Source organism: Rutidosis leptorrhynchoides, chromosome 1 (genome assembly GCF_046630445.1).
Source record: "Rutidosis leptorrhynchoides isolate AG116_Rl617_1_P2 chromosome 1, CSIRO_AGI_Rlap_v1, whole genome shotgun sequence".
NCBI lineage: Eukaryota > Viridiplantae > Streptophyta > Magnoliopsida > Asterales > Asteraceae > Rutidosis > Rutidosis leptorrhynchoides.
The window spans coordinates 208,141,739-208,152,071 of record NC_092333.1 but is presented as its reverse complement, the minus strand read 5'-3'; positions in this window follow the sequence as shown (position 1 = coordinate 208,152,071).

Genomic DNA, 10,333 nt, shown 5'->3' with positions numbered 1-10,333 from the left:
ATGTTATGTGCAGCTAGCACGGGTTGTTTATGTATAGACATCATAAAATTGTTGTGTCGAGTGTTTAGTTTGCTGCCTGGTCTACCAGCACAAGGTAGACAGTATTATTTAATTAAGCACAGGATGAGCGCCCAGCAAATCATTAAGATCAAGTGTCTCAACATATAAGAACCAGCATAGATGGTAAGTAGCATACTACACAAGACAACTATGCTCCATTACAAGCATAGTGGTTTCTTGAGTGGTCTACATCAATTTTACTATTCAACAGAAGTCGAAGACAAAGTTGAACAGAAAAGGACACGCGTCGGCGGCTGACAAGTGACCTTACTAGACCACGTGGGAATGCAGAAGTTTAAGGCATGTGCAGACATGTGTTATTATTTGTCAACGCCCAGGGAATACAACATTTTATTTTTTTAATCAAATAGTGGTGCCAAACCGAATTGGGGTATTTCTGTAAATAGCTACCAAAGATGAAAGAAGAGAGCACGTTCTCTAATGCAGTTGTCCTCACAAGTACAGGCATCCTATGTACCAGTGGACAATAGAACAATTAAATGGATAAATATATCGGGACTTCAATGGCAGCATCAATCAAAATAGATGATGATCCCAATGGTGAACCAGTCAATATCACTGAATATAGAGGTATGATTGGGTCCCTACTTTATCTCACAGCCAATAAACCAGATATTATGTTTGTCACATGTCTATGTGCCAGATATCAAGTTGTTCCTAAAGAGTCACATTTGTTGGCAGTAAAAAGGATATTTAGTTATCTGAAAGGCACCGTGATACGTTGTCTTTGGTATCCCAAAGACCAAGATTTTGAACTAAGTGGGTATTAAGATGCTAATTTTGCAGGATGTAAAATAGACAGGAAAAGTACTGTTGAGTCCCCAAAGTAATTAAGGATTTAATTATGGAAAAACAACAAACATTGTACACTAGAATGTTATGTGCAGCCAACACATGTTTGTTTATGTATAGATAGCAAATATTAATGTGTCGAGTGTTTAGTTTATTGCCTAGTCTACCAGCACAAGGTAGACAGTATTATTCAATTAGCACAGGATGTGTGCCCAGCAAATCAAGAATATCAAGTGACTCAGCATAGAAGAACCAGCATAGCTGGTAAGCAGCTTACTACACACGACAACTATGCTCCATTACAAGCATAGTGGTTTCCTGAGTGGTCTACATCAATTGTACTATTCAACAGAAGTCGAAGATAAAGTTCAATAGAAAAGGACACGCGTCGGCTGCTGACAAGTGACCTTACATGACCACGTGGGAATGCAGAAGTTTAACGCATGTGCAGACATGTGTTATTCTTTGTCAACGCCTAGGGAACACAACATTCTATTTATTTAATAAAATAGTGGTGCCAAATCAAATTGGGGTGTTCCTGCAAATAGCTACCAAAGAGGAAAGAAGAGAGCACGTTCTCTGATGCAGTTATCCCCATAAGTATAGACATCATATGTACCAGTGGACAATAGAACAATTACATGGTTAATAAGACTACTATAAATAGAAGTATCCACTATTGTAATAACCAGTGGTGTGAGTTTATTTATTTAGAGTCCAAACTTGTAATAGCTTTAAGATATCCTCGATAACTAAAACTTAGGTAAAATCTGTATCAACCAACTATTATTCTGCCAAGGATAGTTATAATTCTTTGTGATTCAATCAATAAAGAATAACCGTTGAAAATTACCTTAGATTCTATTTAAATTACTTGCTTGAATACTAAATTGCTTTAACTGTTAAATTAATTAAAAGAATTGTATTCACCCCCCCATTCTACAATACTCCTGTTGTTATTCAAGGGACCAACAACTGGTATCAGAGCCTCAATCTAGATAACTTAATATCTTGGATCTGAATTCTCTTATGGCTACATACTCGAATACAGCTTAACTTGAAAATAGATCATCCAATAGACCACCTAAATTTGATGAAGATGAGTATGAAACCTGGAAGGCTAGATTCATGCTACATCTTGAGTCTGTTGACCCACTCATGCCTGGAATTGCTACTGATGGGCCATTCATACCTACTAAAACAATTGGTAGTGTATCTACAATAGCAGGCACTCCAGCTATCCCTGGCAGAGAGGTTGTTCTCACCCCAGCTAACTGGGATGCTGAGGACAAACGTCGTGTTGGACTTGACCCTAAAATTAAAATATTGTTAGCTATAACTTTACCTAACCATCTGTTTAAATTGATTAAGGACAAACTGAATGCTAAAGCTATGTTAGACTATCTTGATGTCACATATGAGGGTATAGATGAAGTTAGGCAGAATAAGATCATTTCCCTAAAAAGAGAATATGAAATTTTCTTTGCCTACAAAAGTGAGACCCTTAAACAAACGTTCATTAGGTTTAACTTTTTAGTTGCTGACTTGCTTACCCTTAAAATCACTTATACTGATTTTGAACAAGTCAACAAATTCATTGACTCAATGCCTGCTAAATGGAAACCTGTCACTGACCCATTAAGAAACACCCAGAGTCTCTAGAATTTCAATATGTCTTCTCTCTATGGTACACTTTGGAACCATGAGAAGGCTGAGGCCAAACTTGAACTTAACTTGAAAGAAAAGTTTAAGTTTGCTCCCACCACTTCAAAGTCTACAAAATCAAATGATACTGATCTTGTTGCTGCTGCTAAAAAGAAAGCCCAAAAAGCTTTACTGGCTCAAACGTTACTGGCAGAAGAAGAGGCAGATGAAGATGATGAGAGTAGTGGTACTGGGTCTACGGAAAGCAGTGATGATGATGATGATGATGATGATGATGTTGAAGGGTTTGCTGAAGGTATGGCTTTGCTGGATAGGCAGTTCAAAAGGTTCAATCTAAATAGGACCAGCAAGCTATATAAAGTGAGTAATAAACCTAGTGTTAGGTATGGTAGCAAATCTGTCAAAGGCCCCAAATCTGAGTGTTAAAATTGTGGGAAGGTTGGACATTTTGCAGCTGGATGCATGTCCAAGAAACCTTCATCACATGCTAAGTCCTTATCAAAAGCTGAAAAGTACAAAAACAAGTACAAGGCTATGAAGGCTCAGATGAAGGAAAATTCAAAGGATGGTAAGAAGGAAAAGAAACCAGTAAAGGTACTAGTTGTTGAGCATCATGATTGGGATGAAACCAGTTCATCTTCATTGTGACGACCTGGAAAATTTCGACAAATTTTAAACCAAACTGTCGATACGATTTAATATCTTTAACATGATAAGCAAAGTCTGTTAGGTTGAATCTCGAAAACTTTGGAACAATTTACATAAAGCATTTGCCCATTTACCATTCTCGACGAATCACGAACCACTATTTGTAAATAGATACATAAATATTTAAACATATGAATATAATAATAACAATTTGAAATATAATTTGAAATAGTATATGTTGTTGTTATTAAAGCTAAGTATATAAGATAAAATAAAAATATGATATTATGAAAATTTATATCTATGTATATAAATAAAGTATATTAAAAATAAATATTAAATAATTTTAATACTCGTTGATGTTCCGATTGATATTAAGAAAGTTAAATTCGAACTTATGTAATTTTAAAATAAACGGTGATACGAAAATGAGCTCTATAAATTTTAGGCTTATTAAAAATGTATTTAGGAACTATTTATTAAGTTTTAATTTTTTTTTATATTTTACCTGGATCGGGAGTGGACAGTGAGTTAAATTTTGTTTAATAATTAATGATCGAATTTTATACCATAATGACCAAAATAAATAAATATAGCTAATTTAAAAATTTGGGATTTTTCTAAAAGACTTTTATCCGTCACTGATTAACTACGGAGTACAAATTCAGTCTGTGAAAGGGGTGGCTAATATCATCACACGTTTATTATTTGACATCTTATATATTATTATTATATTATATTAATTTATGTCGTCAAACAAAAATTTCAAAAGCGTTTTCTGTTACTTTGTTGAAATCCATGTAATTATAATATAATATTAATATATTATTATTAAAGAGGATCCAAAATCTAAAAAGTAAGAGATGGTGACTTGCACAGTCATCTAATTTACGGGCTAATTCATTATGTTTCCCAACTTGAGTTTCACAGCTATTAAATTTCCAATACACGAGTCACTTTCATTCAAATTTCAAATTATACAGTACATGGTGTCTCTCTTCTCAATATAACCTTTATAAAAATTACTACTCCATATTATGGCATAAGTATGCAACAACCACAACACTAAATCAAACTACCTTCTTTACACTTATAAAAACCTCTCTTTCGAATCCATGCAACTTATCTGGCCAATTCCCTAAAAACATATGTTCTTACCTCCCATAACTTAAAACTTTAAATATTGGACACAATGATAGTCATGGAAAATTTCTGTACACTATCACCACTTCTCATTATTTGAAGAACTCAACATGACACCCACTTCACCATTCTTGTTCCTTAATTTTCTTCTTCATCACTACCCGTTTCTTCTGTTTTCTAATCTATTGCAGACCGAAGCCCCATCATCACCAATTATCCATTACAGCTGCTGTTTAGTTTATTTCTATTTCTGTTGCTACAATTGTTCGAAAGACACCACCATAGATCACCTTGCACCACCTCTTCCACCCCATCATCTCACGGCCATCTTCACCACCACCGTGAACCACATCGGACTACCACCACCACACCATTACTCTCTCTCTCTTCTCTCTCTCCTATTTGTGACCGAGAACCACCATGGTTCCACCACCATCTTCAACCCACAAATAACCACCATCAAACCACCATATTTTCTACTATTCTTGCTGCTACCGCTACAGTAGCTAAGGAGTTTTGCTGCTGCTGCAAACTAATTTCCATTATGATCGAGAAACAACAAAACCATGATCATATACCTTAACCTTCGCCACTACTGCCATCATTCAGCTATTATCTCAGCTGCAGAACCATCTCCAAACCGCCACCGTCCTCATCACCTCTACCCTTCTCACTCATCTTTCTCTCTCACCACCACCATCTCATTTTTTTTGAAACCATCGTATACCCTTAACCACCACTCAAATCGTCACTTGCTATTATTATTATTCCGACTGAAATGAAGAAGATGATGATGAATGGTACGAGGAATATGGCCAGAAAACTGATTCGAACTACTGTTTGTTGTCGTCGCTGTTACGGCACTTGTTTACGTTCGACATCATTGGTGTTACTAACTGTTAATAAAGTTAAATGATGTTCGATGGGGTGAATATAGATGATGATGATACTGATTTGACATGATAATGATAATATGATGATTCGATGTATATGGTCATAGTGATGAAGAAGAAAGGAAACAGAAAAGACTGAGTTAATTATATTTAAATTCCCATTATAATCAGAAAATCGTGCTAGCTCAAATGGTTAGTAGTGTGGTGGTTACACAAGAGGTCATGGGTTCAATCCTGATCCGCTCCATTTTTTTCCTAAACAGACTCAAGTCAAGCCCATTGGATTTAATCAAGTTATTTGATTGGGCCATGAACTAGCTTATGTAGTTGGGCCGCCATATTTAATCCGTTGGGCTGTCACGTTCCTGATGGACTAAGACAAATTACGGTCTATATAGATTAAAAACAGGAATTAAGATAGAAATAACAAAATAGCTTGATGGTTAAGTGTGTTGACGGGGTGTGAGAGGTTGCGGGTTCAAGCCTTGGCAAAGGAGTTTATCCTTTTAGAATTGTTACGTTGAGGTAGCTAATTTATTATTTCTGTTATTAATATTATTATTATTATTATTATTATTATTATTATTATTATTATTATTATTATTATTATTATTATTATTATTATTATTATTATTATTATTATTATTATTATTATTATTATTATTATTAAAACGATTAAGAAGATTATTGTTATTATCATTACTAACACTAGTATTAGAACTAATATAATTATCATTATTAACATAAGTATAATTATCACTATTAGTGTTGTTATTATTGAAAATTATTATCGTTATTATCAATTTTACAAAAAAATATCATTTTTGCTATCGTTAAAACTATATTATTATTATTATTATTATTATTATTATTATTATTATTATTATTATTATTATTATTATTATTATTATTATTATTATTATTATTATTATTATTATTATTATTATTATTATTATTATTAGTAACATTACCATTATTAATACTATTATTATTATTATTATTATTATTATAATTATCATTGCTATCAGTATTATTATCATTGACATTATCATTATAATTAAATACAACTTTTTATTTACCATTATTAATATTATTTTACTAAATAAATATTATGTATATAAATTATATTTATAAGTAATATTACATAAGTATGTATTTATCACATTAACAATTTTTATACGAATATTCATATATAACAAATTAAGTATTTTTCTGTATATAGTACTAACCAAATATATATTAATATAACTATATAAATATTAATCACTTAAAATATATATACACAGATCAAATATATATAATATGTGAAATAAGTTCTATTATATGAATTTGTTCAATTACATTTATGTGTTTTAATAAATATACAAATGATATAGGTTCTTGAATTCAAGGCTAACCCTACACATGTTCAATGTCATCATATGTATTTTTACTACAAAATACATTATGGTGAGTTTCATTTGTTCCCTTTTTAATTGCTTTTGCAATATATATTTTGAGCTGAGAATACATGCGCTGTTTTTATAAATATTTACGAAATAGACACAAGTACTTAAAATACATTCTACGTTGAGTTGTACCACTGGCATATTTCCCTGTAGCTTGGTAACTACTATTTACATGGGTATTGTAAACGCGAATCCTGTTGATAGATCTATCGGGCCTGACAACCCCAACCGGACTGGACGACCAGTATTCAATGGTTGCACAGTACTTTGTTTTGTAGGCTACAATTGGTACGGTGTAGTGAGATTTCATAATAAAGGGAATATGCGACGTTGATTAATAGTTAAGTATGGTTACCAAGTGCTCAACCACTTAGAATGCTTTACATACATTTGCGAGTGTATTATGTTTATGATTATAAAATCTGGTGGTCTATTAATATATTAAAAAGATTGTTATGATAAACCTATGAACTCACCAACCTTTTGGTTGACACTTTTAAGCATGTTTATTCTTAGGTATGAATTAATTCTTCCGCTGTGCATTTGCTCATTTTAAGGACATTATTTGGAGTCGATCATCGTAATGGGACCAAATGCTGATGATTTCGTCCAGGTGGATTAGGACGGGTCATTTCATGTGGTATCAGAGCGTTGGTCCTAGCGAACCAGGTCTTGCATTAGTGTGTCTAACCGATAGTTGTTAGGATGCATTAGCGAGTCTGGACTTCAACCTTAGCTGCATATTATAAGTATTGTTTATCATTCGTAGTGGAAAATTACCTGCTTATTATTCCTAAGTCTAGACACGACTTCCTGCATTTATTTGATAGATAGTGTACAGATAAATTCATATCTTAGCGTATCTGTTACTGTAGACTTTATCTGACACGTTTCCTTAAATCCCTTCGTAATCTACGGGATCTTCTATACTATGTATAGGTATTCTATATAATTAGAATATCATCCGATATCCGAAAATCACTTCATATCGAAAAATCATTTATTTAATCGTATGCAATGGAACTCACAACTAGTTCAAGTCCCTCGGATTCCGATAGGGAGTCCCACTCCAGCCCCAGAAGCAGCATCACCAGAATGAATCAATCAATCAACCATCCTCAATTTATCTGATGGGTTCGTAGTCGACTTAACCAATGGAGACGAGAAGAAGGCGATCCCTTCCACCAACCGAATTCACCTTTTGGCGAAGAACCTGAATCACTTACCGGCGAACCTGTTCGAAACACCATTTTCACTCTCGTTGCCCGAATATCTCGCCATGATTATATTCTATCCACAATTCTAAACCTTATTCATTTTCTCGTTCCAACCGACAATCATCCCGGAATAATAGAATAAGTCAACGAACTTCGCGCTCGAGTAATCAATTAGGAGAATATGGTGCAAAATTTACTAGCTTCAGCATTATCACCGGCACCCACAGTACCATCAATAACAGCACCAGTACCACCAATAACCCAAGTTTCAACATCACATGCCTCAACATCCCATCCTGTACCTCGAGCATAATCATCGTTCTACGTATCGTTCTATCTACTTTATCTTCGTTCTACATATCGTTCTACATCGATTATCTTCGCTCGACATGGCAATTATGTAATTTCTAAAGTTTTAGAGATTATGTAATCTAGTATTAACGATAAATCAAATAAGTTTAATATCTTATTGACTCATTAAATCCATGATTACATCTGAAGAAAATATATATGTATGTATATTTTCATAAAGATTGCAATTAAAAATTCTTTTGTGCAAACTGTTAATAATGAGAATATTTTAACGGGTAGGTAAGACCCGAGGAATATTTGGGTTTCACATTAATAAGTTACACTGTACATTCTTTCAAATCTAACTCAACAGTCATTTACTATCCTACTTACATCCACAAGATATACGAATCCGTTCACCACAATACAACCATTTTCATTCAATTTCATATTTGGCTTTTGACTTATCAGGATCCAACAAGTGGCATAATGAAGAAAACATTTGACAAAATAAAATTTGTTAGAAACAAACAAATTAACTATGAGAAATTTTGTTAAGAATTCACGCTAACTGTTCCTAGCTAATTGTTCTTAGCTAACTGATTACATTTTATTTATCGCAATTTAATTATCGCAATTTACATTCTCACAATTTTATTTATCGTCATTTAATTTCTGTTATTTACTTTACGCACTTTATTTATCGTCATTTAATTTCTGTTATTTATTTTACGCACTTTAAATATCGGGACACGTATACAAGGTTTTGACATATCATATCGACGCATCTATATATATTATTTGGAATAACCATAGACACTCTATATGCAGTAATGCGGGAGTTAGCTATACAGGGTTGAGGTTGATTCTACAATAATATATATAGTTTGAGTTGTGATCGAGTATGAGACGTATACGGGTCACGATACGTATTAATTAAATCGAATATTATATATTAAACAATATATGAATCATTGGATTGTTAACTGTGAACTATCGACTGTGGACTAATAACATTGGACAATTAAAATGAATTAAAATATTGATTATAACATATGAAACTAAACATTTCTTCAAGTTTGCCACTTGATTTCATCTTAAACCTCATTCGTATCTTGACGATTACAATTTGCGTTCAAACCTTTCATAATTTTTGAAAACACCTCGATCGAGAGGATGAACCAGCCGCACTTCATCTACGGAAGAAAAGATCTATGCATATAGTTATGCACCTGAAAAACTCTTGGAACCTGAGTAAAGGTTTAACACGTATATGCGCTAGCTCCTTTGGCGATGTTACTACTGAAAATCACTTTGCAATACCTTTCCAAAGTAGCCAATTTTGTCACAGCTCCAGCAAGTCAACTTCGACTTTTCGTTCGAATCAACCTTATTATAACTTTGATATATACGTTTGCCATTGTTATTGTTACCGAGAAACCTTTTATATTCCATCATATTACCATCAAACGTAGCAGCAACCTCGTTACTCCTTGGCTTAAATCTCTCTGACAAATCACTATATTTATCTATTGAAGTCTTATCATGTACTCATCAACATCTTGTAGCGATAGTTGCCATACTAAATACCGGGAAGCATTAATCATTAATTCTCGAATTTCGCAGCATTCCTACGTCAACAGTTATATATCTATATATAACGTATATCTTCTGGACCGATGAATTTCAATTAGGAATATCTGAATTCCTGAAAAACACTTTAGCTTACGAATCATATCTTTGAGTTCTGAAAATGCTGATGAAGAAGCAAAAGTTGTAGATGGTCTTAATGGCCAAAAGTTTGATGATAAAGAATAGGGTGTTGGAAACACTCAATAGAAAATTGGTACTGAAAAATGGATTAAGAACACCATGAAGGAGATTGTGAACAAATCACAAAGACTAAGCCTGTACTTAACGAATCCAGATGATTCAGTATTTGCTGAAACCTTTAAACGAATATCTTGCTCCTACATATTCTAAATCCTTGCAGAAGGATTTTCTTCATCAACCTTCGATCTTAGAAATTCCAAAATATCGTCATAAATATCTTCGATATTTCTGAAGATATATTCATAAATATTCTTGTCCGAAATTATCTATCTCTTCGTGCTATCTGTGTTACATCCTAAAAGAAACTGTTTTAGTTTCTATA